Source organism: Drosophila montana, unplaced genomic scaffold (assembly GCF_035044405.1).
Source record: "Drosophila montana isolate Dmon_TW-CO22-7 unplaced genomic scaffold, ASM3504440v1 contig_1090_1, whole genome shotgun sequence".
Taxonomy (NCBI): Eukaryota; Metazoa; Arthropoda; class Insecta; order Diptera; family Drosophilidae; genus Drosophila; species Drosophila montana.
This window is the reverse complement of record NW_026996081.1, coordinates 1-16,597: the sequence shown is the minus strand read 5'-3', so window position 1 is coordinate 16,597 and position 16,597 is coordinate 1.

Sequence of the window (16,597 nt, the reverse complement as noted above, 5' to 3'; positions counted from 1 at the left end):
TAAATACCCTTATAAACTTGCTTCTATACAAAAACTTTATTCCCGATCTTCCTTAACTTCCTAAAGGAAGGTTATAATAAAGTAGTTTTATTAGATCATGTAAGGCAAAAAGAAAGGCACGTACTTGCTGTGTTTGGTGACGGTAACGAAAATGTTTTTCATGGAGGGAACTACATTTTTCTCGGACTGTTTATATGGCAGCTATATGATACAGTAGTTCGATCCAGTCGGCTCCAGCATATGAACTGACAGCAACAGACAGGTGGACACCGTTCTATGAGGATGGCTTTAAGAAATAAAAACTAGTTTGCATAAAAGCTGACAGACAGAGAGACGAATTTGGCTATATGGATCTGGCTGTTGATATTGATCAAGAACATATATAGTTTATGGGGTCGGCGATATCTTCATTCATGTATAACGCATTTAAAGACAAACTAAAATATTTTCTTCAAGAGCATAGCAGCGGGATAGAAAGATATTTGTAAAGGGGAGCTGCATATATCCAAGACCATAAAATTAATCGCACTTTAAAAAGCTGTTGTAAGTCCTATCTTATGTATTTAATGAGCATAAATATAAAATAGGTTTATTTACAACACACATCTTCCCCAATTAAGAAACCCTAAAGTTATTACTAGAATCAAATTGATTTTGAAAGATGAAGCCAATTGTGCACAGCTTACATAATTAGAGAGGCAAAGGGTATCCCTCAGCCGCATACTCCCGACCAGCGCATTATTACATCTTTACATTTACGTTCTATGCTCGTATGGCCGGCAATCTATTGCCATTTGTAGGCTGGCAAATACGTTTTTGCGCCTCGTTCTGCCCATTCGCCATTTACGTTGGCCGCAATGTGCGCTGGCGAAATCGAAGTTTTATGCTAATTTCTGCAACAGCATACAAGCACACACACACACATACATATATAGACACCTACACACAAACACACACACACATGATAAACCGTCCATCTTGTTGCTCTCTGCAGCATTCCATTTCCCTCTGACTGAAAGGGCCTTATCTGTTTGTCGGACGCCTGTCAACACAAGGCATTACAAGGCAATTACGAATTTGTTTATTGCACTGAAATCTGAATTTTCTGCGGCTGTGCCGAGCTTAACCAAAGATCTCAACGATTTACTGAACAACAAGCTCGACTCACCTTTATCTAGTTGTTCAACGCGTTTAAATGTATTTTTCCAATTAAATAGGAACTTACCTAAAAATAAAGTAAAAATAAAAACAATTTAATTTGTGTACTTTATTTATGTTTTTCGAGATCTGTTTAATAATATGTTGACTATTTTGCGCAGCACTGCATTGCAAGCTATACAAATAGTGTTGGAAAACAAACGATAAGCGCATTTTACTCAACACGGAGCCGCACTGTAAATTTCAGTTTTCAGCACTGGCAATTTAAACTTTGAATTTTCACTTGATTTTGGTTTTTGTGACCTTAAGAGTAAAAGCTGATTGCTTTGTAGAGCAGGAGAGAAGTTTAGGTGTGCGTTTTTTTTTTGAAAAAGTCTTAAATAATTGGTATGAAATTTGCTCACAGTTCGAGTTGTCAACTTGAAATTTAGAAAGCTCATCAACCTAGACACTCCACAAGGAAATCAGTTGACTTTTGTGCAATTGTTTGGACAAGAATTTGAAAATTAGGAGCTCTATATTTCTAGGGATTTGAGTGTCGGGCACACGTAGCCCGACCCAATCTAATCAACAGCTGTTATCAAAGTCCACACATGCAGAGCCACAAATTATTGCACACAAGTCAAGCCTTATTATAAATTGTACACTCCATCCATAATAATCCTCTTCCACTCTACCACCTAGAACGCTGTCCCAAGTGCCCAAAGGGGAGCAGCGGAAGGCGGGGGCGAGAGAAAAAAGAAAAAAGTGCGTCACTTAAAAGTTTTGCACTCACTTGACCAGAAACTTTTATTTTCTGTTAGGGAATTTCCCACGGGTGCCGAAAAGCCAGTAACAAAATGTACGTAGTACGACGAATAAAAGTTTTCGTGTCCACAAATTGAAAATATTTCACAGTCATATTTAATTTTAGTAGAGCTGCGACGTCACAAATCTCAGAGGTAATCAAACAGATTGAGAGCCGCATTTTGTTCAATTTCATTTGGCGCAAAGTCCTCAACTACACATAAATCGATATGTACACACATATATTTGTGTATAGTATATGTACTACATACATATATTTAATTAGACTCGTAAGCGATCGCCTGGGCGTCGACTTGGTTTATATTTCAGCCTTCTTGACTTTGTCGTCTGCAAATTTAACGCAGCACAATAAAAATGTCAAACTGCGTCCACAACTTTGCGGACAAAAAAGGACAAGCAATTGTGCTGCAGGCAAGCATGCCTGACTAGCAAATACCCTCTACTTAGAAAAACTACAATCGAAAATATTTTTTGCTCAATATGTGACCGTTGGGGAAACGCAAAGTTGCACATCTTTTCTTATAGAATTTTTATAATAATATTGTAAATAACTTATAAAACAAAATAATATGTAAAATAAAAATAGTAAATACTTAAACTAACTATATTATCAGCAAATGTGATATTAACTAAATTTGTGTGGATTCTATACAAGGAATTTTTATTAAAGTCTTGTTTTAGTAATCTTAAATTCTTTTTAAAGTTTGTAAATAAATTTTCTTTAATATCTTTAAGGTTTTTCTTAAATTCTTGGAACATAAAAGCTGTGATGAAATAAGCTCGAAAAAATATAATAGCCTTGTCTGGAATCTTTTTTTTTAAAATAATAAGAATATTTAAAAAAAAAATTATCCCAAAAAAAATTTATATGAAAGAGCAACATACATTATTTACATTGTTTCAAGCCCAAACTTCCTAATTTTCTAATCAAAATAATTTTCAGGCAATTTCTTTATGTACTAATTCCACCAACTTTTACAAACCAATCCAACCGATTTGAGCAAACACCCTAAGTACAGGGTATTAAAAAAAGGAAGTAATGAGCACATAGAGAAAGCAAAACTAAATAAATAATTCAGTATAAAATGTCAGGAGCATCAGAAGCGTTCACCATGGTGACTAACAAGGAGAGTGTGGAAGGGAATCGACTCCACGGCTCGCCTGAGGACCGAGGAGCGAGGAAGGAGGAAACGTCTCACAATTTCAGCGGAAATGGGATGACAGCGACAAGGACGTAGTGGAGGCGGCAGATGCATTCAAGGAAGCAATTGTATTGTCTGACTGCTGTTTTCCACTTTAGTTTGCCACGCCTTGCAGCCCCCTGCAACCTCGCTGCACCGCCCCCTCGCCACGCCGCGCCGCGCTGTGTGTAACTTGTTGACGTTGATAGTTGTACGTGCCGAAGGTGAATGGCATCTGTGGACGCGAAATTGAATTCGTGCCTGGCAAGTTTCACACACAACTGAATTGAGTCACAGCGACAAGGCGTCAGGAGATGTCCTGGCAGGTGTTACTCCTTACCGTTGGCTAGTGTCCTAGTGCCTGCCTCCTGCTGCCTGCTGACTGGTGCCTGTTCCTGTTCCTGGCTTTGGCTCTGGCTTTACCCGCTGACTTCGATATTTTGTCGCATTACGTTGACAATTTAGATGTTTGTCTGCGCGCATTCTCGCAGGATTCAATTTCGAAAATGCAGCCCGGAAAATTTGCACTGCGTACGGAGCTTGGGAAAGAGCGCAAGCACTCCCCGCTGTCAAACAGAAATGCGCGCAGACAAAAATCATTCGACTAACGCTCAAGGCCCCCTCTCCCGCGCAGAGAGGGGGGGGATGTCCGCGTCGTACTTCCCAGTCATTCATTAGTAACCATAATGTGCCGCACAGTGTGCCCGACAAAATCTGCCATGTACCAAATAAAAATTGCAACACTTTTTATTTTCTTCTACTCGAAAACTGTCACACGCCAAGCCAAGCGCAAGGGTTGCGCCCCTCCCCCCGCCCCCCGCTCAGCCCGCATCTAAGCCCTAAACCCTTGGAAATTGTAATGTGAATGTCGCTGGCAGCGCAAACCCAACTGGCATTTCATTGTTGTGCTTTTTTCTTTACATTCTATTTTATATAATGTGTCTCGAATGTGTGTGTGGGGGTGTGTGTGTTTGTGTGTGTGTGTGTGTGTGCGTTCTATCAAAGCGCAGGAAACACGTGCGGGTAAAACATTTTTCAAGCTTTTAGCGCTGCATACAAATCAACCCCAAAAAACAAAACAAGTCCATGGAGCGGGAGGCAAATGGCAGGGAGGCGGGGCTACAATCCCATTCACAATAATTTGTTGAACTTCATAAGAGCCCAAAAGTGTTGGGATGATAAGAAGCTTTCCTGCTTAGCAATCTGTTGCATTATGTGTACGCTAAGCTCGCTCATCTGAGAGATTCACAAAATGTGATAACAGTAATCACCGGAGCCGAGGCAGGTGAACGACAAATCACGTTGATGCACTGCATCAACCTAATGGATGCCAACTTCGAGGGCAAATCCAAACAAATCATGACCTGCGAGTAGTTTATCCGCACATCATTATGGAATTCATGCGAGAAAGATGCTCTGGCTTTAAACAAGACCCAAGCAAAACTCAATTAATCCAATTGAATCCAATTTAGTTTCGCTATTATCTTGCAAAATGTTCCCATAATTGAAATTGGCAAAAGTAGAGTTACGAAATACCCTGTAGCCAGCTTTGAACAAGAAGGCATACTCTTCTTCTCTGCAGAGGTTGTGTTCGTTCTGCCCTCACCCACACGCTATGGAAAATACATTCTTGAGTAAGAGATCAAATATGGTATCCAAATAAATGTATATTCGAAAAGCAAGACTGCAAGAATTAAGCTAGGCACTAACAGGAACGTTTATCATAATGTACACAGAAATATTAAAACTGAATATTAATTGTTTAAAAGCAAGGCATATAAAGCATTCATTAACACAATATATTGTAGTTTAATACATTTTTTAACAACACAAATATTGAATATCAATAGTTATTAGAGAATTATTGAATGAAGACATCGATATAATTCACCTTTAGTTAAAAGAGTTGATTATTTACTTTAAATGGTTATACGGCGGTCTAGCAATAGCAGATTTTAATTACAGTTTTGAATCTGTTAACTATGACGTTATGTTCGCTGTCGAGGTAAGACAGTCGGCGTTTACTGTAAAGTAACAGAATTATAGCAAGAGGGGTGAGTTTTAACAGCAAATATAACCATTAACATTACAGCGGATAATAATTAACAGCAATATTTTCAATGTGCACCCTAAGCTTATAAGCACAAACTCCACTTTTATTTATTCGAAAATGTATTAATGATCCATATATATTGAAAATTAAAATGCCTAGCAATTGTAAGCTTTAGTTTATTTAATTTTTAAGGTTCTTTAGGCTTTACCCCAGCTCTACCCCAGAAAGAAAACAAAAGTTGTTCAGAGCCAACGCAACGCCAAACTGTTGCTCCTTTTAACAGAGCTGCGTATTCACCACGATAACAGCAGACGAGAGAGCAGGCGCTTGCGCACAATTACCGCACGAGCTGCTGTTACAGCGAGTGGGTGAGAGGCGTACTCTCTCTCTCTCCCTCTCTCGCTCTCTGCTTATTGGCGGTTGTTGTGGGCAGTGTTGAGGCCGATGCGCGTCGGCTACTCGTTACAGCTGTCGCTGCTGCTATTTATGCTCTCGTCGGCAATATTGCCGCCGCCGCCGCTGCCGCCTCTGCTGCTGCTGTTGCTGTTGCAGCTGCCGCTGCTGAGCCATACTCAGTCTGCTTGTTACATTTGAATCGCATGGTGGACTCGGTCGGCTTCGTGTCTCGTGTGGGCCGGCAAACTGAGATTTTCGAAATACGAGTTTTGTGCACGTGTGTGGCAATTACGAATCGCCCGAACACCCACCCCGCTCCCCTTTACTCAACTTGCATTCATAGCCATATTCCATTTGCCCGCATTTCCCCGCCGCAATGTCCAAGCGGACGTCGTGTTGAAAGCGCCCAATGTAAATATGCGCACACAAGCAGCCACATAAATTAAATGCATTTAAATCCGCAAAAGATTCAAACTAAAGTCAAAATACTACAATAATTACGGCACAATATTCCCAGCACAAAGCACTCGCACACACACACACACAAGCACGCACACACAAATACAAATATATATAGTGTGCCATTACAGGGAAATGTGCTGTGGCGACATCTGTTATACGACGTGTGTGTGAATTCCAATTTCCGCTCGAAGCGCAGACTTTAAGCAACCTTCATCCGGTTTTTTCAGTTTTTTTTTGTGTTCTGCTCTGTTCTGGGTTTCGATTGCGTCATTTTTAATTAAGTTGTTTCTTTTGCGAAAATCCCAACCATTTTGCGGAAGTTTTTGGAGATTTTTAAAAAGCGCCTAATCACAGAGTTAAGCTAGGTAAGTGTTTTATTATAGATATAAGATAAGATAAGAGTTCTTTGGCTCGTGGATTATGTCGAAAAATCAATTTGTAAAAATTTCACTCAATTTAATTTTAACAAGTTTTTAAATCGTTAAAAACCTGGCGAATAAGTATTTTTTAGTTAATTGTTAATTATGCAATAATTTTTTTTTGTTTCTTGGTAATAAAATATATATATTGCTTTTCAAATTAATTCTAAATGAAATTGAACTTTACCATTAAATGTTGCCTAGTTTTCGGCGTTCTGCTTGGACGTATTCAATACTTTATTGTATTAACGAACGGCTAACTTCTGCTGTGCACACCTTAAGTACTTTGTGTTTTATATATCAACAAGCTCAGAACCTTCAAAAATAACAAGAATTATGATAAAGAGGTGAATATTTTTCAATAAGCTGGCTCTGCGGCCAGCATTGTCTGGTTATAGTTAAAGCTAGCCCAGTTATTTATCGCAGCGATAAACTAAACGAAATTTCAATTTCCTTCTCAAAATATCCATACAAATAGCTATTGAAATGAAAAGCAAAGCCCTGTGCCGCTTTTAAGATAAACAACAGCAGATACAGCATTAAAATGGCAACTTTAACCTTGGCCAGTGGTCAGTGGGGGTGGGAGTGGGGGTGGGGGTGGTTGCATGGGGCATGCAACCGCATCAAGGCCACAGCCGTCAATGCACAAACACGGCCCCTTTATGGCATGTACTGGCACGCCCAGTGTTTGTTATTTGTTATTTTTACTGTACACATGACAATAACGCCGCCGGCTGCCGATGCTGTAGCCGGGCAGGGAAACGTCGTTGCAGGATGCAGGATGCAGGATGCAGGCGACCGGGCTGGGACCAGAGCCGTAGACTGGCCAAAGAGTAGTCGGCTTGTGGCAAGTGCAATAGTTTTGAGTGGACGGGGCAACTTTTTCCATTATGAATGGTGCGGTTGCGCTTTTGCCCCATTCATTATTTACGAGTTTCGAGTGCAAACTTGTTTCGCCAGCAAACAAGTGGCGGCCAGAGAATTAGAAGCGCCGCTCGACCGCTTAAAAAGAACGAATGCCGCTACGAGACGCCACTTCAAAGCAGCACTCTACACTCTGCAGCACAGACTGTGTGCTGCAGTTCGCTCTGCGCTCTGCGCTCTGCGGCTAAGTGCTAAAGTTTTCTGCCATAAACCAAGACAAAAGCAAACGCCCACATTAAGCTGAGAAATCGCAAGAAACAAAACAAAAAAAAAAAACAAATCAAATAACCAACTAAATGAACAAATCCAGAATCTACAAGCGCTATGCGTGCTGTTCAGCCTTTTGTTGCCCTTGCAGAGGGTCTTATAATTTTGTCATAAAACATGTAAAGAACAAAAAGAGACAGCTGTGACTCCAATAAGTATATATAATTTCTTGATTGGGATCGAAAGTAGATATTAGAGCATGGATAGGTCCGTCTTTCTGCTAAGTCGAGACCAACCGAATTGAACAACTACATATATCATATAGCTGTCATAAGACCGAGCGGTCTACAAATATCTTGTATAAACACTTTATAGTTCTTCAAGATACCTTGATTAAGCGATACCTGTTAAGAAGAGAAACAGGAGTATATACAATTACCCCATGTGTTAATGCAACTTACGATGATGAAGAAAAGCTATATGAGGGGCCGGTTTTTTAAGCCAATCGCAACCATAACAAGAAAAAAAAAGGGTAAGAATCTAATAGATAATAATATGTCTACCAAGCCCTGCGTGTTATTAGTTGTACTTTGCTTCTAACTCATCCTATTAATATAAGATCACTTTATCAAACAGTTGCCATAGGAACGATCAGTGTAATATAAAGATATTATAGTAAATCTCCTTTCATCTAGATATATTGCCAAACTTAGCATTTGTTAGTTACTAAACCATATGGCTCTGCATTATTAATCAGTCGAATAAGAATTGGTCGGAAAATGAGTTTTTGTATGGACATTTTTTTGTTTTAAGATATCTCGAGTATTTTACTCAGCTCCTCGCAAATGCGCCAAATCTTATAAACATCGGACTACAAAATCATATCATATAGGAACAGGAGTTTTTGTATAAAAAATCATCTGTTTTTCAAGATATCAGCTCCAGATCTAACAATTACAAGCTGCATAATTCTGCTGACATATGTGCATGATCGTAAAGCCATATGTCTGGAAGGGTATTTCATCTGCGGAGTGACGTGCTCGCTTGTTTTTATTGTTTCTTTGTTTTCTGAATTATGTATTGATAAAATGGTTTCAAAGTTTTCAGGCTTGAAACGAACGAGCGCATTTATGCGTGTGCATAATTTTCAAAATCACTTGTGAAACAAAGTCGCAAGTTTTTCGGCACACACCCCCACCCACCCACACACACATACACACTCACATACACATACACCCATCAGAGTTTAGGCTGTTGAAGGAAGCAGCCACCAGCCCCGCCGCCATCAGGACACAACTTCTCGTGCATGCAGCACATTCTCTGACATTGATAAATGATTTTCCTTCACCCCACATAAAGTTGGCGCATAAGAAAACCGAAACAGTCGCAGCAACGCTGCATTCTTGGGCAACAGCGGGGCAGTGTGGGGTGGGGAGGACACAGGGGTTTTGGTTATACCGGATGCATTCATGGCTAGAAAATTGTTGTTGTTCACTAAACCGTGAACTCTGTGGCTCACTGTGAATTTGCCTAGCCGACTGAAATTATCAGCAGCAGCACAGTCGACGCCTGGTGACACTCTCGGAAGAAAAACTGTGGAAATCATAAATAATATATAGATACGACTACTTCGCACAGACGCTCCAAATGTAATTATGCTCGCTGCAACCGAAAAAGAGAGAGTGAGTGTGAGAGAGAGAGAAAGAGAGAAGAAAGTACTTCAACACAATTCATTCACTTAAAAGTCGTTGGGAAACTAAGTTCGTCCAAGCGAATGCAAATGAAAAACCGCAACGCATGCTCAAGTCGAGTTTTCCACAGTCGCCAAGTTTCGAGTTTTCCTCTAGGCCAACATGTAATTAGAGCCCAAGCAATGCGCGCACTTGCCAAAAATGTTGTGGGCGCAGCGCTTTGATGTACACACACACATACACACACACACAAAATTGTATATAGGTCTATATATATATATGTATATGTATATAGGTGGTACGCAGTATGAATACGGCTGTGGGAGACTGTGCAACAGTCAGCAGCTGGCCGGACCACAAAAGTTCAAGTTTGCTCAACTTCGAGGACGACGCTGCTTGTCTGGCGCTGAAGTCCTTGGAGTGGCTCTTGCCTGCCACAGGACCAACTTGTCTGTGTATGTGTGTGTGTGTAAATTGGACGAATGTGCCGTTATGTGTCGATGTGTTGACATCCAAGTGCACAAAAACTGCAGAACTTTATTTGATGTCGTTGAGCACCGGGACCGAAGACCGGAGACCGGGATCCTAGCCCGTGCCCATGCCCATGCCCATGCTCCAGCCACTGAAGTGCGGTCACAACAGACCGTAAGAAAGTTATGCAATTGGGTTCTATGCTATTCCTACTTTCTGAAGATATTTTAAAAAGTTACTCACAAACAATCCTAGCCAAACATGATAGCGGCTAACAATTTCTGCATTATTTAAAACATTTTTTTAAAAGCAATTACCATTAATTACGAAGGCGATCAATATGACAAATGCAACTTCATAATCGGAGCGAGAAGACAGTTTTTTAACATTTTGGTCAGCTTATAAATCTTTAACATTTCGATTTCTTAACACAAAACAAGCTTCAGTTCAATTTTAATATTTCTGAATTCAAATTCTTGATTCCGAACAGATTAATCTTGTACTAAAGTCAACTAGTATTGGTTTAGGAACAAATTGAGTTTGATTTAAGAGTTGCTTTCTTAACTTTAATGCTAGATTGAAAATAAAGATAATTAACAAATTGATCGCCAAAAATTATCGCCATTTTGTTCTTAGCTTAAAAGTCGATAAAGATTGATTTTGTTCTTTTATCGGGCTTAGAATTAGTAAAATTAGGTAATAAACCAGATCAAAGGCAAGTTGATTGAACTTTTTTGCACTCCAAAATTTGATTATATAAAGTGAATTTTATTTCCATTTTAAAAGCTCTCGCTAAAATGGGTTTTACTTGATTTAAGCACGAAATTCCGGAATTTTTCTTAATTTGTATTGTAGGAAGGTATTTGCATAGCAAGCATTTTATCTGAAGCTTCAATTGTTTCAGTTTGTTTGAGCTATTCGCTTTAAGTAGCTTTTTTTTTTCAGTGTATTCGAAATCTGGTTTTATGACCTCGAAATAAATCTGAATGGGCGAAGTTTAGGGTTTGAATATGTATGCCTTCTGGTACATACATACATACAGACATACAGACATACATCCATACATACATACACATACACATACACATACATACATACATACATACATACATACATACATACATACATACATACATACATACATACATACATACATACTTACATACATACATACATACATACACACACGCGAAGCGAAAGTGAAAGTGCGCGGTCGCGTTTTGTTCGTCGCTCCCATTATTTCCCATCTTGGGCCGCGATGCCTGCAAGGAAAACAAAACGCGTAAGTACTGGCGTAAACAACAACGCCAATGCGTACCTGTAAGGCTGATCTGCCACGTGTCCGACGCTCCCTTGGCTCAAAGACCAATCTGGTGTTCTGCCCCGAGTGTGTGGGTATGGAGAGGGGGAAAGCATGCTATGTGCTTTCTCCCTATCACATTTCTCCACACTTCTCCAACAAGAGGAAAATGTCGCCGCCCACATAAAATTGCTTTCTCACGACGAGAATGCAATAGTAAAACAGATGGTTAACCAATCAGCTGATGGCAGTGCTGTAAGGTGCAAGGCGATCCATGACACGGTACCTAGCACGACGTTAGTGGCGCTGCAAATCTTGGCCGCTCTACTAAAAGTCGTTTACCAGCGATAGAGGGCGCTGCCGATCATTAGCCGGGACACACACCACCTGAAAAGCGGGAAACATAGAATACCCACAAGGCGCAGTAATTAATAGCTGCTGATATGCAAATAATAGCAATTTTAGAAGTATCAGTCACGATTCTCACAGGGGAAAAGGTACATAAGGTCACGGTTCCGACCAATTGCCAACCCCGCCACGCATGTGGTGTACCTAAAGAGGGCTCTGGTGACCGAATCGGAGCGGTATAACTCCCAACGGTTAAACGCTGGGGGAAACTCTGAGCCACCGCGGGACTCCTGAGGAGACCTGACTGCAACCCGCACAAAACCACAAATCCACCAAGCGTCTGCTTCACATTGAACGGCTTGGTGGTCTGCGTCTGTGCCGCATCGGCCGGCAGTATACCAAAACCAGGCAGCTGGTATAAACTGCAAAGCCTGGCAGTAGGCATAAAATGCATAAAATGGAAAGGAATGGATTGTTTTAACGAAACTACTCCAGGTGGCAGTCACACATGTGAAAATCCACCCGTGGCACAGTCCACGGTAGGGGCACGGATTCTGGAGGCCCCAACAACCGTTACCAACCAAACTACTACGATGGTGGCACACTTGGCTATCGTAGCGGATAATGCGACAAGCAACAACACCACAGCAGCATCAGCAGAAATGGATCCCTTCCGGAGAAATGCAAAGATGTCAAGGACCCCCCCGCAAGCAACACTGCCTGCACAGCAGGCAGCTCAGGCGGAGAGGAGCAGTGCTAGAGACGCGGTCAGTGGCACGCCAAACATCAAGCGAAGCAGGGATTTATTAAGTTCCCCAAACGCAACAAGCGGACGCCCTGGGAAAAAACCAAAAGGGCATGGCGTAGGTACCAGCACTCTACTCCTTGAGCTGGGAGCTATTCTGGACAGGCTCCTTGCGACTGTGGGTGGCAAAAAGCCAGCTGTGCGGCACATCAACCAGAGTATGAAAGATGACCTTGCCAGGATGAAGGAGATCCAAATGGCAGCCACAGCGCAATTGCCAAGTGAGCAAGCGGCGCAGCAAACGGGCCAGGGAAGCAGTGCACAGCCATGCGCACTGGCTAATGAACATAGCACTAGCAGAGAGAGCGCAGTGCAAACCTCCCCGGCGCTGCTACAAACAAGGAGGAAAACCCCCGCAGATAGGCCGGTGCCGAGTGCAACCCCAAAGCCCAACAGGAAGGCGAGTCCAGAAGAAGCGCGAACATCTCAGCGCCGAGATGCGGACAAGCGCGGGACCACCGAAAAAAAGGAGGACAATAACAACAACAAAGGGCCAGGCAACAACAAATGGCAAAAAGTTGGAGCCAAGAAGAATAAGAGGAGCAACACCCAGCCACCAAAGAGAAGTCGACCAGATGCCATATTGGTCAAATGCCGGAGCCCAGAGGAATATGCCAACGTGCTCAAAACTGTACAGACAAACCAAGACCTACAGCAGTACAGAGAGAGCGTTAGCGGCATCATGCGTACCGCAGCCGGAGAACTCATCCTACGAATGAGCAAAGCAGAGGACGAAGCCACAACCAAACTACAGAAGGCCGTCCAGGATGCCGTGGGGATTACTGCAGACGTCAGAACGATCTCTGACAAAGTCCTCATAGAGATACGGGACATTCCGGAATGGTCAAATAGCGACGACGTGCTAGGAGCCGTATTCACAAAAATCGAAGGGGACCTCCTTGCTGAAGCCTCACCGAAGCTAAGGAAAGCATACCGCGGCACACAGACGGCTACTATGCTACTGCCCAAGAAAGTCGCAAGCGAACTTCTGGAGGTAGCGAAGATACGCATTGGATGGGCGGTATGTCGTATACGCCAAAAAGTGGAGCCGAGGCGATGCTTCAAGTGCCTGGACTTTGGGCACACGGCTGCACGATGCCGCAGTAAACACGACGCCTCGAAACTGTGCTTCAATTGTGGAGAAGCCAACCACTCGGCGAAGGAGTGCACCGGCAAGTCAAAATGCATAATCTGCACGAGATATGAGACCGTGAACACGGCACACAATACCCTTAGCAGGGCCTGCCCGTGGTTCATTAAGGCGTCGCAACCAACAGCCAAAAAATCAAGTTAATCCAGATTAACTTGAACCACTGCAGAGCGGCCCAGGACCTACTCGACCAAACCACTCGGGAAGAAAAAACAGACTTCGCCATCGTCAGTGAGCCATACCAGCCCAAACATGAAGGCATCTGGACCCAGAGCAATGGCGGTGGTGCAGCAATTTGGAGCTGCGGAAGCCCACCAGCGCAACTTACAGACAGGAAAGCGGCAACCGGATATACCAGAGCCAAGTGTTGCGGAGTCTATATATATAGCTGCTATATTGCACCCAGTGTAGAAATCAGCGAGTTCGCCAACATACTCGACAACATTACGGACGACGCAAGAACCCGTTCACCCGTAATCATAGCGGGCGATTTCAATGCGTGGGCAGTTGAATGGGGAAGCAGCAAAACAAGTCAACGTGGGCGTATCCTGCTAGACGCGTTTGCAACCCTCAACGTGTCGCTTCTCAACGTTGGTAACAGGCAAACCTTCAACAAAGCAGGCAGAGGATCAATCATCGACTTGACATTTGCTAGCCCATGTCTGGCGAGACGCGCGTCCTGGATGGTGTCCGACTTATACACACACAGCGACCACCATGCGATAATAAGTCACTTCGCCGACCAGCACAAGGACCAATACCACCAGCGTGGCACATGGAGCCAAGATACGCTCAGCCCAGAAGCGCTGTTGCTAATGGTCGAGAGCATGCAACTCCCAGCCGATGGAGATGCCGACCACTGGGCAAATTACCTAGGAAGAACGGTAGAGGAGGCATGCAACGCATCCATGCTTAAAAAGAGAAGGCGGATAAACGGGCGCAGACCTGTTCACTGGTGGAACCATGAAATAGAGATGGCCAGGAGAGAATGCCACATAGCCAGAAGACGCTACCAACGGGCCCACGGGAGAAGCAATTGCCAGGAAATGCAGGAAGCCTACAGAGCGAAGAGGGCCGCACTTAAGAAGGCTATCAAACGCAGCAAGGACGCCACGTGGAAGAGCCTATGCGCTGAAGCCGACGCGCAACCCTTTGGTACAGCCTACAAATTGGTCATGGGAAGAATGTGCAGGATGCCAATGCCCACAAACGAGGTCCAGCTAAGGGCAATTGTCACCACGCTCTTCCCCTCGCAACCAACGCTGCACATAACCACCACGTACGCCGGAACGTCGACGGTAAAATGGACGGGCGCAGAGGAGGTGCTACAGGCTCTTGCGCGGATACAGCCAAATAAAGCCCCAGGACCTGACGGGATCCCGACAAAAGCTCTGAAGCTAATAGTGGCCAAGCAACCAGCAGTCTATGCAGCGCTATTTAATAAGTGCATGGAGGATCGCCGCTTTCCTACAAGGTGGAAACGCCAGAGACTGGTGTTGCTCCCAAAAGGCGACAAGCCACCAGAGGACCCGTCCGCATACAGGCCACTGTGCATGCTCGACGTGGTTGGCAAACTGTTCGAGCGCATCATATGCAACAGACTGCAAGACGAACTAGAAGAACGGCAAGGGCTATCTGAGTACCAGTTTGGATTCCGGAAAAAGCGCAGCACTGCCCAAGCTATCAGCCATGTTGTGGGCATCGCCACACAAGCCATCGAGGGGTCCCGATGGCGGAATGGTAGCAAAAAATACTGCCTCATTACGACCCTGGACGTAAAGAACGCGTTCAATGCAGCCAGCTGGATGAGTATCATACGCGCGCTTCAGGGACTCCAGATATCCGAGTACCTGATAAGCCTGATTACGGACTATTTCTCCAATCGTGTGCTCTTGTATGACACCGCCGCAGGACAGCGGCAGCACACCATAACTGGCGGCGTTCCACAAGGATCAGTCCTGGGACCTACACTATGGAACGTGATGTACGACGCAGTTCTCCGTTTGAACATCCCTGCAGGCACTCACATCATTGGCTTTGCGGACGACATTGCGGTGGTTACGGTCAGCAAGGAGCTGCCGGCTGTGGAGGAGAAAACAAACACCGCTATCCGACAGGTGGTGAACTGGCTCGCGTCCAATGGCTTAACACTGGCTGCCCACAAGACGGAGGCAGTACTGGTCAGCAGCCGTAAGGTAGTGGAGACAGCCACAATACGCGTCGACAACTGTCCCATACACTCGAAGCCAGCCATCAGATACTTGGGAGTAATGCTGGACCATCGGCTTACGTTCAAGCACCACCTGGAGTTCGTCGGGGGAAAGGCGGCGAAAGCCGCGAATGCAATAGCCAGGATGATGGCTAATAATGCGGGCCCGCGGCAGAAGAGCAGGTGGTTGATAGCAAGTGTGGTCAGGTCAATCATACTGTATGCAGCAAAAGTCTGGGCGCCGGCACTGAGGATACCAGCGTACGGCCGAAGCAGCAAGGCTGCATACCGCAGGTGCGCGCTACGATGTATCAGCTCTTACCGTACTGTCTCCGAGGATGCAGCACTAGTACTGGCCGGAATGATCCCACTAGATCTCCTGGCAATGGAGACGAGGAGCAACAGCCCCCAAACTGTAAGGCGGGCTGAAACCATGGAAGAATGGCAGGCGAGGTGGAGAACTACCACCAATGGCAGCTGGACACGATCGCTGATCCCGGACATACGGCCTTGGGTGAGTAGGAAGCACGGTCAGACCGACTTCTACCTGACTCAATTACTGACGGGACACGGGTGCTTTAAATCCTATCTATATAGGTTTAAACACGAGACGGACCCGTTCTGCACACACTGTGCGCGGGCCCCAGAAGACGCTGAACATGTCTTTTTCGTCTGTCCAAGATTCTCTGCTGAACGGGAAGAGCTTAGTCAAATTATTGGGAGACCTTTTATAGTCAACGACTTACTAGATATCCTACTAAGCTCGCAAAACAATTGGATTGCTATTAGCACCACAGCGGCAGTGATAATCAAATCCTTGCGTCGCGCTGAACGACAGCGCAATCGTCAATCATAGATGAGAATCTAGCTGAGGCTTTCATGCCATCTCCCCCTCGTGAAGTGATACCCATCGGTGGTGCCATGAGAGGGATACGGAGAGTAGGTGGGTTTTTAGTGGGTGCAAGTCCCACACTTTTCGGCTTTTAATGCTTTTCCCTCCTATACAAAAAAAAAAA